The sequence below is a fragment of the Lissotriton vulgaris genome, chromosome 5 (genome assembly GCF_964263255.1).
Source record: "Lissotriton vulgaris chromosome 5, aLisVul1.2, whole genome shotgun sequence".
Classification (NCBI taxonomy): domain Eukaryota; kingdom Metazoa; phylum Chordata; class Amphibia; order Caudata; family Salamandridae; genus Lissotriton; species Lissotriton vulgaris.
In genome coordinates, this window is record NC_141693.1 from 1,929,714,980 (window position 1) to 1,929,732,069 (window position 17,090).

A 17,090-nucleotide genomic window follows, 5' to 3' on the forward strand; every position below is an offset into this window, starting at 1 on the left:
GGGGGGGGGGAAGGGAGGTGTGCAGTGAGCATTAACACTGACCAGTGGGGGGAAGGCAGGTGTGCAGTGAACATTAACACTGACCACTGTGGGGGGGGAAGGGAGGTGTGCAGTGAACATTAACACTGACCAGTGGGGGGAAGGGAGGTGTGCAGTCCGCATTAACACTGACCAGTGGGGGGAAGGCAGGTGTGCAGTGAACATTAACACTGGCCAGTGGGGAGCAGGGAGGTGGGCAGTGAACATTAACACTGACTAGTGGGGGTGGTGCTGTGGTCAGCATTATTGTTCACTGCACACCTCCCTTCCCCCCACTGGTCAGTATTAATGTTCACTGCACACCTCCCTCCCCCCACTGGTCAGTATATTTTGTGTGTATATAAATATATATATATACATACACACATATATATAAATTCATATATATATATATATACACACGAGCACACACACACACACACACACACACACACACACACACATATATATATATATATATATATATATATATATATATATATATATATATATATATATATATATATATATTGTGGCATAAATTGCGTGCTGTGTCCTGGGCGCGCTAGGAGGAGACCCGCCTCGTAAAGTGGAAAGAGTTACAGGGACAGCTTCGGCATCTGTTTTTCGTCCAAGGTATTGGAAACTCCAACCCACCGTATCCCTTTCCTGAAGCAGCCGCTATGAACTGCAGTCCGTGACTGCACGGAGAATTTTCAGGACATTGTTTCTGTCATTGATAGGCTCGACAGAAAAAGGGACTGCTACGGTTGAGGCATCTTGGGGGCCTGAGGTGAGATACTGATTTTCGGGGATAGCGCTTTCCAGAGCACAAGTACCCCGTTCTTAATTGAATCCAGGACCCAAGGAAGGACACATGTACTAGGTCTATGTCACATTCCCAGTTTGTTGTGAGAGGAGCATTCTGGGCACTGTAGTTTGCCGACGCAGCTGCAGGGGTGTATCGACTTAAACCGGTTCACCTGGATTGTCCATTGATGACAGAACGAGAGGAGGTATTTAAAGTGCCCTGGCGTGAAAAGCAATATCGAAGCAGGCATCTGAGGAATGCATTATGTTGAAACGCGTCATGCCATTGCTACATTAATTTAAAGCTCTCACCTGAAATCCCCGCTGCGTCTCTCCAGTTCTTTGAATTCTTGGGACTCTTGTGGCATAAATTGCGCGCTGTGTCCTGGGCGCGCTAGGAGGAGACCTGCCTCGTAAAGTGGAAAGAGTTACAGGGACAGCTTCGGCATCAGTTTTTCGTCCAAGGTATTGGAAACTCCAACCCACTGTATCCCTTTCCAGAAGCAGCCGCTGTGAACTGCAGTCCGTGACTGCACGGAGGATTTTCAGGACATTGTTTCTGTCATTTCCAGGCTTGACAGGAAAAGGGACTGATATGGTTGAGGCGTCTTGGGGGCCTGAGGTGAGGTCAGAACATTCCACTGAGACGGCCCTGCTTTTCACCACAGAAACCTTACGGGCAGCAATGGACCAAGGAAAAAAGGCCGTCCTTATCCTACTCGACCTGTCGGCAGCCTTTGATACGGTCTCACATAACATCTTAGTGGACCGGTTGGCTGCCGCAGGAGTAGGAGGTCAGGTCCTGGCATGGCTCAGGAATTTCCTCAGCAATAGACGCCAAGTGACAGTGTTAGGCCAATACCAGTCTGAAGCCAAAGTAGTCAGCTCAGGGGTCCCGCAGGGCTCAAGTTTGAGCCCTGTTCTTTTCAACTTGTATATGGTACCCCTTGTTAATCTGATCGCGTCATTCCAGATTAGTTCCATCTCATATGCTGACGACACTCAGCTCATACTGGTTTTGTACAGGGAACGACCAGGTGCAGAGGAAAATCTTAAGGAGTGTTTGACAGCCACATTTAGATGGATGACTAACTACCATCTAAAATGCAACACAGGCAAAACTGAAATCCTTCCTGTTGGGAGCCATAACTTGTTCTCACCAAAAATGTGCTGGCCAACGGAGGCAGAAGCTCCCCCCAACACAATTGCATCTGCCCGTAACCTAGGCATTAAATTTGATAACCAGCTATCTTTTAAGCCCCAGGCTATAGCAGTGGCAGGTATGTGCTTTCAAATCATCAAAGCACTGAGGAAGTTTTTCGATCTGCTTCCCTTGCCAGCGAGGAAAACAGTCGCTGTGGCCTTAATCAATTCTAGGCTAGACTATTGTAACGGAGTATATGCTGGAGCTAACAAAAGCGTTCTCCATAGGTTACAAATAGTCCAAAATGCGGCAGCCCGCCTCGTGCTACGTTGGCCACGGAGGTCGTCAGCTTCAGCAGCACTTAATATTCTCCACTGGCTGCCGGTAAGCAAAAGAATTCTGTTTAAAATTATTTTAATTACCTTTAGGGCATTCCACCAGCGTGGCCCAAAATATCTACTCTATGGGTTCAAAAGATACCATCCGACGCGCTGCCTGAGGTCCGCCAGCTAGAACTTACTTACCCCTCCCCGTTTCAAGCTGGCTACAAAAGGAGGCAAATCCCTTTTTGTATTAGGTACAAAGGCATGGAACAAACTTCCCCTGTCTCTACGTACATTCTCCCTAGAAGCCCCTTTTAGGAAAGCATTAAAAACTTGGATCTTCTCCCTGCCCGATGCTACATGTAGAACTCTGGTGTAACTGTGGTGTACAATGCAACACACTTTTTCCCTCCAACTCTTCCACCTGAGTTGTGTGAGCGCCAAGATACTCCTTGGAGTGAAAGTGCGCGGTAGAAATGTCTATTACATTACATTACATTACATTACATTACATACTGATTACCTGCATAAAAGGCGTCACCAGTGTTGTTTCCTCCTCTGTATCCTTCACATTGTGCTTGACTCCTACCACCCCTATTGTGGGTGGGATAGAAATTGGAGTAAGGGGCACCACCAGGTCTTCTTGAAGCATAACCTCTTGAGGCCTGAGGGTATCCTCAGCCAGGCGCTCGGTCCGATAGTATTCTGCCCCAGCAAAAAGGCCAGTGTGGAAAACTTTCTTCAGGGAAGTTTGGGCCTTATCAAGAGTAGAGAAGTTGGGCACATATTTGCTAAGGTCTTTGATAAATTTATCACTGAATAAGAGACCGTTGGCCAAGGAGACTCTGCTGAGGCTAAATCTGCCAATTAAGAAACTATTCTCATAAAAATTGACTTGCGTCTCTCTGTAGACTGAGCGCAATTGGCATTGCTCCAAAAATATATGGCTCATTGTGCACATTCCAGAATTTCTATTGGATCAAGTCGTCAATTGGAATCTTTCGCTCTGACTGCCAAATCTAGAATTTTGGTGAGGGGTCCGGACACATCCAATAACTTTACCTGACAACCCGTCCAGGCCCTATCCAACCCCTGCTTCAGATCCTTTGCGACGTTGGGGTCCAGCCCTGTGGTCTTGATCACTTTACTGACAAGTAAGGGGCGAGGACCTTCCGATTTCATGGTATTGCACACTTCACGCTCAAAGCCCTGTTTCATATTCTCTTGCATGTAGTGTGCTACCTCAGTGCTTGGGACCCACTCAGTGGACCTCGTATGAATAATGTTCTTTGGATTAAAAGATTTTATATTTTGTCGACCCAGTCCTGCGTAGGAACAATGGCGGGTTGGGTGGCTTCAGGGGTAGTGAACTCTTTCCAAATTTGATATAGCTCTTTGCTGGAGTTGGCAGCATTCTCGATCCTCCCTGTTAAATACGGCTTTTTAGCTGTTTAAATATAAGCGGTGGCTTTCTTTATTCTTAGTTCGATCACTGGCTGTTTGTGTTTTTCTTCAATTTCTCAACTTTTAGTGCTGCAGTAAACCAAGGGGATGGTTTACCCTTGATCTTAACTCTTAACATAGGTGCTACTAAATTAAGAGTGGATGTTATGGCCTGTTCAAAAGCCTTAGTAGCTTCATCTATGTCGTCTCTGTCAGAAAGGACTTCAGTATTAAAATGAGTAGAGAAAGGTCTAATGACAGCACTGTTCTTATCATAACTGACCACACGATCTTCCATTAGGAAACTGAAATTTATTAGGTAATGGTCAGTCCAAAGAAGCTGTAGGGGCTGTCCAACCACGAGCTTAGTGGAGTTTGTAAACAAGAGGTCTAGGGTGTGACCCACCTGATGAGTGGGACCTACTACCAATTGCTCCATCCCTAATGTCTTCAGTGATGTTATTAGTTGGTCAGTGTCTGGGCCCAGCAATAGGTCAACATGATAGTAAAAGTCTCCAATAAGAATAAAATTGTTTGCGCCCATAACAAAGGGCGCAATAAGTTCTACTAGCCAATCTACAAAGTTGGCTTTATGTCCAGGAGGTCTGTAGAATAAAGCTCCTGTCCATATTTTGGACGACTGCTTCATAAGTTCAATGTTTATTGTGTCAATTAATACAAATTGTTACAAAGTTTCCAATAAAATCTCACGTGCTTCATTTCAATTAGTTCGTACAGAGGAAGTTGTGAGGGCCTCTGCCAAATTTTACGGTGGATCTCCTGGTACTGCTCTTCAGGGTGGATGTTGGGGGTAATGTTTTGCCAGATAATTTTTCATTCTTGCTGTGGTCGTTCTTCTATGGTATTGACCGTTTGTTTCTCTGAAGTTGAAGTTATCCGTAATGCTGGATTTTCTTCGATGGTTATGGAAACCCTTGTTTTCTCGAAAGTTGAAGTTATGTATAGTGCTGGACTTTCTTCGCTAGTCACAGTTGTAATTACTTTGGGTTAAAATTTATTTTTTATGTGGCTTTTCTTTAGAAAAATCGGGAATAATTTCTGAGGACCCGAGTTCTTTTGAGTTGAAGCCTTTTTGATGTTTGTTTTCTGGCGCCGAGTATCGTGGCTATCTTTTAAGTCTGATATTAGTTCCTTTGCCCTGTTTTGTTGTTTAATGTTTTTTGTGTGTTTTTTCAAACGTTTCTTAGCCCTTCTGGAGAGGGTTTTACCAGGAGCTGAGGTGTTCTCCAAACTGGTGGCCTCATCTACATTACTGCTTAGAGTCTTGCCTGTTATGGATTCCTTGTTAGTGGCTATGTTTTGACTAAGCAATAGTGCCGGTTTCGAAGGTAATTGAGGAGTGTCCTTACACGGAACCTGTTTGTGTGCTTGGATGTTTCTAGACGTCGAGAGTTCTTTACTGATTTGTATGTTTATTGGTGTCTGGATCATTTCCATTGGATCAAGCTTCCCCACATAGTGGTTTACCCCCTTAATTCCGCTACAGTTTGCGACAGGCTTTCAGTTGTTCTTTGATTCGGCTGAACTATGTTGTCCTGTTGTCTTTGCTTTAGTTCTGTGACAATAGATGTTAGAACCTCTGGTAATGAGCTAAGCTTCTCCACAATTGGAAGACACAAACATCTGGCAATAGGTTGTTTCCTCTATGAATCCAGTTTTTCACTTAGCGCATCGATTTTGGCTTCAGTCCTAATCATAGTTGTCGCAAGCGCCTGTATTGTATCCATTTGTATCTCTAATTTCTGTGTTTGCCAAGTAAGAGCATTAACGGCCGCTGTCAATGTGGAGTTTATTGAGGATAACAGGGAGTTTTGGCTGTGGCATTCTTTATAAGGTGTTGTATGAGGTAGGTTCTGTTCCCCCCAAGGAGGTGTACTCTCTCCGGTCATCGTCCGTTATGGGCGTACTTTGGTTGAAGGTAAAGCTTTTAATTACTAATCAGCTTTGTCGCTGTACCGGGGATGGAGACATGGACAGATCGTGCCGGTAAGGGCCGTCCTCCGCCTGTTGGCTTGTTGTGTTCTCCACGTGTGTGGATTGATTATTTCTTTTAGGTTGTTCCAGTGGTTCCAGTGGTTGTTCCAATGTTGATAAAATTTCCTGAGTATCTGTTTTTCCCTGGCGCGCTTCGTCAATCCTTATTCCTTTGGGGTCAGATTGCTCTGATGTTGATGAGATTTCTAAGACTTTTGCGTTGTGATTTGCCTTTCTCCCTGGAGTAGGTGGAGGTCTGATATTTCCTGACCCCGCTCCTGCCTTCCATTCTGCACTGCAGGGTACTCTATTTGTTTTCTTATACCAATCACTTCCAAGTCTCTATGTCCTTTCGCCTCTTTTACCATTTCTCTGTTGTTCTCTTGGGGTGAGTGTGGCCCAGTTTCTCGTGTGCCAAGCTCCTCGCTTGGGGGCTGGATCAGACTCAATTCCTTTTTGTCATGTGGACTCGAATGTATTAATACATTACTGTAGGTCTCACTTGTTCCCAATATTTTTTGACCAGATGTTATTGGCGTAAAGTAATTGCAGATTGGCTTATTATTTGCTTTAGGAATTGAGCTTGATTTAAAACGTTGTGATAGCGCTGAGGGTGTGGACTCCGACCGCACTTGGTTCCTTGTCGGTCGCTTAATTCTAGCACCAGTGTCTGTATCAAGGCCAATGATGGTTGGTTTGTATATCGTGCTGTTGGTTTTGCCTTTTATAATTCGCCTCTCTAACCGTGGGGGGCGTTTCACCTGTCTATCCAGTGATTTGTGCAGTGATAGGTAATCGAGTTTATAAGAGACCTTGCAGGGGAATCTCCAGCTCTGGACTCTGTGTGATCTGAGCCTCTATTTCCCCTGTTGTGTGGCTTAGTTTCCAGACTCATAAATTGGGCAAGTGGGCAAGTTGTTTTGAACTAACATGGACTTCTTCACCTCAGGCTGCCCTGCCTTGTACTTTCTTGCTCAAATATACTCCGATGTACGCCTGACGAGAAAAAGCGGTGAAGTTTTGATTTTTAGGTGAAAACTTTAGTGAGTGGATGGCTGCTGGGCGAATCAGATTTGGGACTCTTTTACAAAAAGTGCTTGGCGACTCCAATGACGTGGTTATCTCTGGTGGCTATTGATCGAAAAGTGATGGAAAAATGCTAGCAGGAGTTGTCTGACCCTCTCTAATGTCCACCACTAACCTCTGTTGGCTGCCCCAGTGTCCCCAGTGTCGAAAGCCACGGGGTCAGGAGCCATGCACAATGGGGTGCCCCAGCTGTACCCAGCCTCGCTGGGCCGCTTTTCCGTAGTGCTTCCTGGTGCCCCTGGGCAACACACTACGTGGGTTCTGATTACGCTCCGCCGCGCTCACCCCCACCAGCTCCTGCTTGTTCCTTACCACAATTGTATTGTATTGTGGTATACTTATATAGCGCAAACCTGTCACCACCAAGGGCATCCTGGCGCTTTGACCCATGATCCAGCAAATTCAGCAGCTCAACCTGTCCTAGGGAAGAGGTAAGTTTTCAGCGCCTTTCTGAAGGCTAAGTGATCCTCAAGACTTCTCAGGGATATTGGCAGGGAGTTCCAGAGTTTGGCCGCCGCTACTCTGAACGATCGGCCACCCATCCTCACTCTCTGGAAGCGCGGAACTATAAGTAGCCTGGATGAAGAGGAACGTGAAGCTCGGGATGGAGCTGGCTGGTTGGCGCCAACGACGAGGCTCACAGCTCCGCGTTGAAGTGCCCCTACAGCCTGGGAGCACAACTCGTGGCCGTTAGGAAACCAGTAGCGGGAAAGACCGGGACTGAGCAGCTGGGCATCTGAGCAGCTGGGCTGGGGCTGGGGCAATTCGGGCGGTTTGACCACTCAGAACGTCGTGGCAATTGCTATTCCCCCTCATCTCCTGGCTGCTCTGTCCAACCTGATACGCTTATATGGTGAAGGAAAGGCGTTTGCTATGTCAGGAGATGCCTGATCATTAAGCCATGTTTCAGTTATGAAACAGATATCTGGTTTCTCCTGGTCTAGAAGAGTCCATAGTTCCAAAGCATGCTTGGCTTTTTAGGTCTCGCCTAGCGATGAAGCGTATGTGCTGCTTGCCTTGATGAGACCTTTGGTTGTCAGTTTGGTGGGCGAAGGGGGACAGGCGATGTGCACGTATAGGGCTCGTGGCGTTCAGACAAGTGAAAGTGAATGCACCATAAACGAAGAAAGACTGTAACTAGCTTAACCCGCTTGGGGGCACTGTTGAACAAAAAGCCTCAAAGTATTTTCAAGTGGGAAATCCATTTAAAAAGTAACACCCCCGGATAGTTTTGTGCGATTTATATAGCGCAAACTCAAGCCGAAGGTATTGAAAAGTGAGCTGATTTGCCCTCTCTGTTCTGCTGCAAAAAGATCAACAAACGCAATCCCTGCAGCCCAGCTCGGAGTAAAACAGGAACGAAGCGCGGACTAGAACGCAATCAAACATAACATTACCCCCAACAGAGGCACGGGACATGTGTGCAGCCCAGCCCGCACAGGGACTCTCGGCTACCCCGGGTGCCCTTGAGGTCATGGACAGGGCCAGGGTGTCACCCGGAAGCGTGGCAGTGACTGCAAGCAGAGCTTGCATTGGGGGAGGCAGAGGTGGACCCCGGCCATGGAGGACTCGGAACCGGCTCTGAGGATGGTGGGCACTGGCGGCGAAGTACCCCCGGGGGAGGAGGCAAGTGGTGCTGGGGTGAGAGGTCCTGGACCTAGTGTAATCCTGCTGAGATTAACAGAGGCACCTTTTTAACTAACAATACAAATACAAAACAGGTTTACAAATGTATCGAGAAATGCATGTAAAGTTGACAAACATACAGTAAAGTTGCTTGATTTCTTTAAAGTTACCACAGTTTTCACAACGGACACACAGAACATACATGTTGCATAGAAACAAATACTAGGTTTTGGGATATTTGATTTTGCACGTCTGTCTGACCTAATACGTAAATGTACATGGCAAATCTGTCCTATGAGCAGGAACACCAAGGAGGCCCGTATTATGTTTGGCATTAGATAGATGTTGGCCGGCAGAATACAGGCAGTGATGGTGGCCTATTGTTTATTCCCTTCAAAAGTTTATTATAGCCGAGGTCCGACTGTCTGTAGGAAAGGTGGCTGCTCTTGTGCTTTTCTTACGTGGTTCTTCACTTACTCACTGATGGCTTTTTTTCAGCAAAGGCAGCGAGCCCTTTAGCGGACACCTGCTGTCTTCTCTGTCTCTAGGCGCCTTAGGGCGACCTGCCAATAATGGGGACCTGCCAATAATGCATTTTTTCTCTACCCCCACACCACACTTTGAGGCTATTGCCTCCAGGGTAAATTTGGCCACTGGCTCGAGAAAAATACGGTTTCATTGACCAACAAAGGAAGTTCAGAAGTGATAGACGATTGTTGTTCGTGAGGTTTCAAGTATGCTGGTCAGCTGTCGGAGAGACATAAGCCTCAAGGTTGCAATGCAATAGGTCTCGCATTCGCGTGGGTTTGAGCTATTAATATTGCAAATAACAATGGGCCAGATGCATCAAGCGAAATGCGCTCGCAAAAGGGCCAGATTCTGAGAATCTGGCCCTTTGCGAGTGCAATTTTTGCATTTGGGATGCATCATCCCAAATGCAAAAATCGCAAATAGAGAATTCGCTAAATTGCGATTGTTTGCATTTAAGGAATCTCAAATTGAGATTCCTTAAATGCAATGGATGAAAGTATCAAAAATAGCGAATTCGCTAATAGGGCACGCAAATTACCACGAAGTACAACTTCATGGTAATTTGCAAAAACTTTGAAAAATGTACTTTTGTGCATTTTTCAAAGTTTCATGTTGCGCACACACATGCCCTAAGGGCATGTGTGTGCGCAACATATGTGCACAGATCACATTCAGGGGTGTAACAGGGTGTCCTTTGGACACCCCTGCACCCTTGAACTCGCAATCTCAATTTGCGAATCGCTAATTGCGATTCGCAAATTGAGATTGTCTTCCCATTCATTCCTATGGGCCTCTAGGCCCATAGGAATGAATGGGGAGGTATTCATTAATTGCGACTCGCAATTTGCGAGTCGCAATTAAGTCAAGTCAAGTCAAAAGATTTGTATAGCGCGCTACATACCCAGAGGGTCTCAAGGCGCTTGAAGAAGGGTAGGGAGTTACTTGTCGAATATCCACGTTTTGAGTTGCTTTCTGAATGCTAGGTGGTTCTGAGTAAGGCAAAGGTGAGTGGGAAGTGAGTTCCAAGTTTTAGCTGCTAGGTAGGAGAATGATCTACCTCCCATGGTGGTTTTGTTGATGCGAGGAACAGTGGCAAGGGCTTGGTTGGAGGATCGTAGCTGGCGGGAGGGGGTGTAGAAGGATAGTCGTGTGTTGAGGCATTCGGGTCCGATTTCGTAGAGTGCTTTGTGTGCGTGGGTTAGGAGCCGGAAAGTGATCCTCTTATTGACGGGGAGCCAGTGTAGATTTTTCAGGTGATCAGAGATGTGTTCTTTACGCGGAATGTCTAATATGAGCCTGGCTGAGGCGTTCTGGATGCGTTGTAGTTTTTTCTGGAGTTTTGCGGTGATGCCGGCGTAGAGGGTGTTTCCGTAGTCCAGTCGGCTCGTGACCAGAGCGTGGGTGACTGTTTTTCTAGTTTCGGTAGGGATCCAGCGAAATGTTTTTTTGAGCATGCGAAGAATGTTGAAGCAGGATGAGGAAACGGCGTTGACTTGTCTGTTCATTGAGAGTGAGGAATCCAGGATGACGCCCAGGTTCCGTGCGTGGTCCGTCGGGATGGGTGCTTTTCCAAGGGCCTCTGGCCACCAAGAGTTGTCCCAGGCGGAGGGGGAGGTACCTAAGATGAGGACTTCTGTTTTGTCTGAGTTCAGTTTCAGACGGCTGTGCTTCATCCATTCGGCTACTTCTTTCATTCCTTCGTGTAGGTTGGTTTTGGCCGTGTTAGGGTCTCTGGTGAGTGATAGGATCAGTTGAGTGTCGTCGGCGTAGGAGATGATGTTGAGGTTATGTTGGCGTGCGATGTTCGCGAGGGGGCTCATGTAAACGTTGAAGAGGGTGGGACTGAGTGAGGACCCTTGAGGTACTCCGCAGATGACTTCAGTAGCCTCTGATTTGAATGGTGGAAGGCGGACTCTCTGGGTTCTTCCGGAGAGGAACGAGGTGATCCATTCCAGTGCTTTTCCTTGGATTCCGATGTTTTTGAGGCGCTGTAGAAGGGTGCTATGGCAGACTGTGTCGAAGGCTGCGGAGAGGTCGAGGAGGATGAGGGCGACTGTGTCTCCATTGTCCAGTAGAGTTCGAATGTCGTCTGTTGCTGCGATGAGGGCGGTTTCGGTGCTGTGCTTGGCTCGGAAGCCGGACTGTGAGGAGTCGAGTGATTTGTTGGTTTCGAGGAATGCGGCGAGCTGGTTGTTGACAGCTTTCTCGATGACTTTGGCCGGGAATGGAAGGAGTGAGATAGGGCGATAGTTTTTGAGTTCGGTGGGGTCAGCTGTGGGTTTCTTAAGGAGGGCGCTGAGTTCGGCATGTTTCCAGCTTTCCGGGAAGATTGCGGAGTTGAGGGAGCAGTTGATGACGTCTCGGAGGTGCGGTGCAATAATGGAGTCTGCTTTGTTAAAGATGTGGTGAGGGCAAGGGTCTGTGGGGGATCCTGAGTGGATAGAGTTCATCAGACGGATGGTGTCCTCGGTGGAGATTGGCTTCCAGTCATTGAGGATGTTCAGGGGGGGTGGGGGTCCTGCAGGGGATTGGGCGGGTTGGTCTCCGGGTTGGTTTTCGAAGCTGTTGTGGATGTCTGCAATTTTGTTGTGGAAGAATGAGGCTAGGGAGTCGCAGAGGGCTTGAGAGGGGGTGATGTCGTTGGAGTTGGCAGGGGGGTTGGTAAATTCCTTGACGATGTTGAATAATTCCTTGCTGTTGTGGGCGTTGTTATCTAGACGGTCCTTGAAGGCTGCTTTCTTGGCATTTCGGATTAGTTGGTGGTGTATGCGGGTGGCGTTTTTGAAGGCGTCCTTGGTGCTGGTGGTTGGGTCTTTTTTCCAGGCCTTCTCGAGGGAGCGACAGAGTTTCTTGGATTTCTTAAGGTCATCGTTGAACCAGGAGGCCTTCTTGCTGCCTAGTTTGATTTGTCGTTTTTTCAGTGGTGCTAGGATGTCGGCGCTGTTGGATAACCATTGGGTGAGGTTGGTGGCTGCTTGGTCTGGGTTTGAGGAGTGGGCGGGGGGCTTTTGAAGAAGCGATGAGGAGATCTGGTCGATGGTTATTTTGTTCCAGTTTCTTTGCAGAGTGGGTTGGGGGTGGTTGTTGGATGTGGGCTTGTTGTAGGTGAAGTGAACGCAGCTGTGGTCAGTCCAAAGGAGAGCTGTGGTGTGGCTGAAGGAAACATGCTTGCTGGAGGTGAAGATAGGGTCGAGTGTGTGACCTGCGATGTGGGTGGGGGTAGTGACAAGTTGTTTAAGTCCGAGGTTTGCGAGGTTGTCCAAGAGGCTGGTGGTGTTGCGGTCGTTGTTCTTTTCAAGGTGAAAGTTGAGGTCTCCCAAAAGGATGTAGTCCTCGGAGGGGAGCGCGTGTGGAATGATGAAGTCCGTGATGTCTTCACTGAATTGTGCGCGGGGTCCTGGTGGCCTGTAAAGGAGGGTGCCTCTGAGTGTGGTCTTGGGGTCGATGTGGATCTGGAAGTGAAGGTGTTCAGAGTTGGCGAGATTGACGTCTGAGCTGGTTGAGATGCGGATGGATTTCTTATGGACGATAGCGATGCCTCCTCCTGTGTGGCCGGTACGGTCCTTGCGAATGATCTTATAGTCTTCCGGGATGGCAATGGTGATGTCTGGGGCTGAAGAGGCATTCATCCATGTTTCTGTTAGGAAGGCGACGTCCGGAGAGATGGTGTCGAGTAGATTCCAGAGGTCAATGGCGTGTCTGTGGACCGAGCGGGTGTTGAGCAGGATGCATTGTAGGTGGTTGGTGTCACATCTCTGTTTGGTGTTCGTGGATGAGGAGTTGTTCTTGGTGCCGTCGAACTTGCAGGAGTAGCAGGAAAAGGGTCCATGGGTGTGTCCAGGAGCGGCTTGGACGCAGTTGGGGGAACGGCCGGGGTTAAGGGCTAGGAGGGTGGTGGCATCGTATGTAATGCGGGAGGGGTGGGCATTACGAGGACCAGGGGGTCTGGCGCTGGGCGCGGTCCAGGCGCGGACGGGCGTAGACGGGCTTACCTTTGGCGCACCTTCGGCGTGGCCGAATTCTAAGGAATCGCTATTTTTATAGTGATTGCTTGATGCATTTCATTTTGCTATTCCTTATTAGCGATTCCTTATTTTTCGCTAATAAGGAATCGCAAAATGGATGCTTGATGCATCTGGCCCAATGCCTCTTATTTTTTAGTTTTTAAAACATAATAAAATGCATTGTCATTTACAATGGCAATAGCTTCAACTCGTGTACATGCGAGACCTATTGCATTGCAAATGCTTGTTGTCAGCTATGAAAAGACTCTTGAAAATTCAGAAGTAGTCTTTTCCATATTGCCTATCGGATTCACTGCTTGATTAAAGCATGTGCATTGAAAAAAATAAAAAATAAATTTCTGAGACACCAATGCTTTGAATTAAAGCTCCCCCCCACATTTTCCTTCATTTCATTGGATGTATCACATCACCAAGCTACAAGAATTTGAGAAAACACATCTCAAAAACTTAACCAAACACACACAAGACACCACAAATCTCCAACTTACAAAGACACAACTGCACAGGCAACACAACAGGAATCGCACATGAAAACTCCAGTAAACAGGCACAAAATATATAAGTCGCTTCAAGAAATAATACTTTATGTGCTGGCATACGTGATTAATGAGATTTGATAATAACTCATTCAGATCCTGGCACACATCTTTCCTCACAGCCAGTGACACCCCTGTCACATACATGCATGCCCCCTGAGCTAGTGAAGGAAGACCTTGGGTTCTACATCTTTTCCATGCCAACCTGAACCGACATAATGCACATCAGCCCCCACTCTGGCCAAACCATCTAAAACGCCACCATTCACTGGTGAACAACAAAACGGCACCATCTCTCTACACAACTGTGATGCTCGTTTGCCACCTGGTAGTTGAAGTGCATAACTTACTAGAAGAAAAAAACTGTGTTCAATTTCACCCCAAATGCTTTATTCCAAACGTGCATTCACTCGCTAGTTGTAAAGTACAACTCCTTCATGCTCTTTTTGTGACTCTCCTTGGCCTTGCAGTACAACATTCCACACATTTTTTCATATCCTTCAAACCTGTTCTGCTAACTTCCTTGATAAACCTGTTGACCAAGCCTCTAAGCTATCTTTGACACAAATATTCCACTCAGCACTGCAGATGGACATAATCTACACCAGGGTAAAGAGCGGTATAGGAAGAACCCAACATAGCAAACTGGCATTGTCCATTCCACTGGCCAGAAAATCTGTTCATCTAGGACATTGCTTCATTAAACCACTCACCCTCTCTACTAGATCATTAACCTGGGGATGATGAAGAGCCATCCTTTGATTCTTGGTACAAAAATGATTCAACATATCTGCACCTCCTTGGAAGTAAACAGCAACTTGTTATCTGAAGCAAACTGTAGTGGACAACTGTCTATAAAACACACTAGTTAAGAACTTGATTACACCCTCTGAGGTTGAATGTTTTATAATGCAAATTCTACTTATTTTCAGAAATAAGTTACTTATTTTCAGAAACACCATAACGGGAAGGCATTTTAAAATTTCTCTAAAAATTCGATTTACATATCAAAGGATTATAGTCAAACATAAATACAGTCACATATTACTTGTTATACTTAAGAGTTGTATATTACTAAATAGTGTAAATAACAGTTGTAATCAAAACCAGTAGGGGAGGATAACAGAGTGGGGTACTGTAGATTTTCATCAGCTTTGATGGTCAGAAAATCTGGATTTTTTTAAAGACACAGAGGCTAATATTATTGCAATCTTCCTTTATTGCGCCACCCACAGCAGCACCTTTAAAGAACAAAGAACATATTAAAAGTTCTAAGAATCTAACAATGGACCAGAACCTCCAGCCATCTTCCTTCTTTTTTTGTGCACTGCAACATAACACAAACGTAAGTCTTCTTCTACTACTTAAAATCCTTGAATCTGAAGTCATCTGACCTCTACTAAGGTCTCCTTGTGTGTCCTCGACACTTCCATGTTTTGTACGTTTACGAAAACCCACAGCAGCATAAGCATCCTCTGCTTTTCTGTTCCTAAAACCATCTGCATCCAAATTCCTTCTTTTCCTACTAACTATTCCTCCCTTCCTTAACATAAGATCTTGGGGCATATTATCAACAAAGGGCGTTACATTATCGCTGCTTTTATCGGCAGGAAACTGCCGATAAAGTGGCGATAATGGGCTTGATAATATGCTCTATTAAATTCCAATCGAAGCCCATGTTAAATGTCTTTACATCTAACAAGGGCTTCGATTGGAATTCATAGAGCATATTATCAAACCCATTATCGGCAGTTTCCTGCCGATAAAAACGGCGATAATGTAACGCCCTTTGTTGATAATATGCCCCCTGGTCCCACTAAAGCAGACCAAAAACGCTCTTCTTTTGAGGAAATATCTTTATTCTTTAAGAAATCCTCAAATTTCTTTTTCATTTTTTTATCCAAGTCACTTGCAAATTTGTTTAACATATTGACAATCTTTTCCTTCCTCCAAGCACATTTCAGCTTATCTATTTGCATTTTCTTCTGACATCTTCCTTAACAATATACCACTATTATACACAATAAAAGATACATTCATAACTAAACTAACTCTTAAATACTCATAAAGATATTAATGTTATCACCATATAAATTCTTAAAATATAATATATCTAAATATATTTAATTTTAAAACCAATTCCCCAAATTCCTGTTAAAATTAAACCTAAACTTGACCAAAATATAAATATATCAAACAGAGAATCGTTATAATGACTCTAATTCACCTTTCGTTTTTTAGAAACAAGGGGGACCCAACGGATAGCTAAGTACCATGGGTATAACTACGTTATATGAAACAAAGGTGCTTAGCTTATTCAAACATAAATGCAATACAGTATAGGAACACAATGGAATACTATACGATTTTAGGTTTCCTAACCCAGCCGGGAAAGGAGTTTATTTTCAAAGAACAATGTCAAAAAATATTCAATACATTTAGGATAACATGACACAAGCCTGTGCCGTACCAAAAGAGGAAAAGAGAAAAATAGAAGTAAGGTGAAAGGGTGTTTTTTCAGGCAAAGGAAAAAAGAGCAAGGACAGGGCACTGTAAATGAATCGAGGATCAATAGCAGTGTCGCCTGGAGTGGAGTGTACACAATCTCATTTAACAATGCTGTGAGTGTGAACCCACTCATGGGTGTCGACCCCTAATGCTCAACTAGATACATGGGATCATCATCAGGACTTTAACAATAAACAAAGCATGCCTGAATGAAAATAAAGCCTGTTAGGAGAAACGAGAGAAGAGAATGTTTTTTTAACAAAACTTAAGGAGTAGTTTACACATGTCTGCCAACTTTGTATCACACTCGGATTCGCAGTGCGTGAACCGGTGCAGGGTGTTTGTGCCTGGTACTGGAGCATTACAAAACAGTTTTCACAATACTCGGAATCGCAGTGGCATGCGTGAGTTCCTGCGCCAAAGGACTGTGTGGTGATAGTGATTGTTCCAACGGGGAGATGGAATTCTCGTTGTGCCGTGATAGTGCAAGTCTTGAGTCGGTTTCACTATTTATGTGACTAGGGGTGAATATGTGGAAGGGGATGACTCAGTGAGCCCACTGGTAAAATAAGTTCATACCTCTGTTGTTCGAGGTGAGGAGCCTCACATGGGAGGTTTCCTACGATTCCCAAGTTGTTGCGGTAAATGTCACACAAGGCTGGGGGCAAAATTTAAGTTGGAATTAGGTTACGGGTCCGCCTGTTTAACAAGCAGTGAAAAAAGTGAAACCTATTCAGAACGTACCAGGGGGATATCGGTCGTAGTGGTCCTTGGTAAGGTCCAATCGCATTAGTGGATTCTACGAATTGCCACTCGTAACCCGTTTTGGTTGCGTCTTTTATTGGTTAAGCTGAAAATATAAGCAGGAGTAAGGTTTTATCCAGACTTTCAAAACACGGGGCCAGGGTGCTCCGGACTATAGTGGAAAAAGTGCAGGGGGACCTACCTTTTACTCTTGATGAGAGCGGGATATGGGCTTTTTAAAGTGTAGGCAGCATTGTCCATACACGGGGCGCCACCGATTTGGCGCTTATATTTTCAGCTT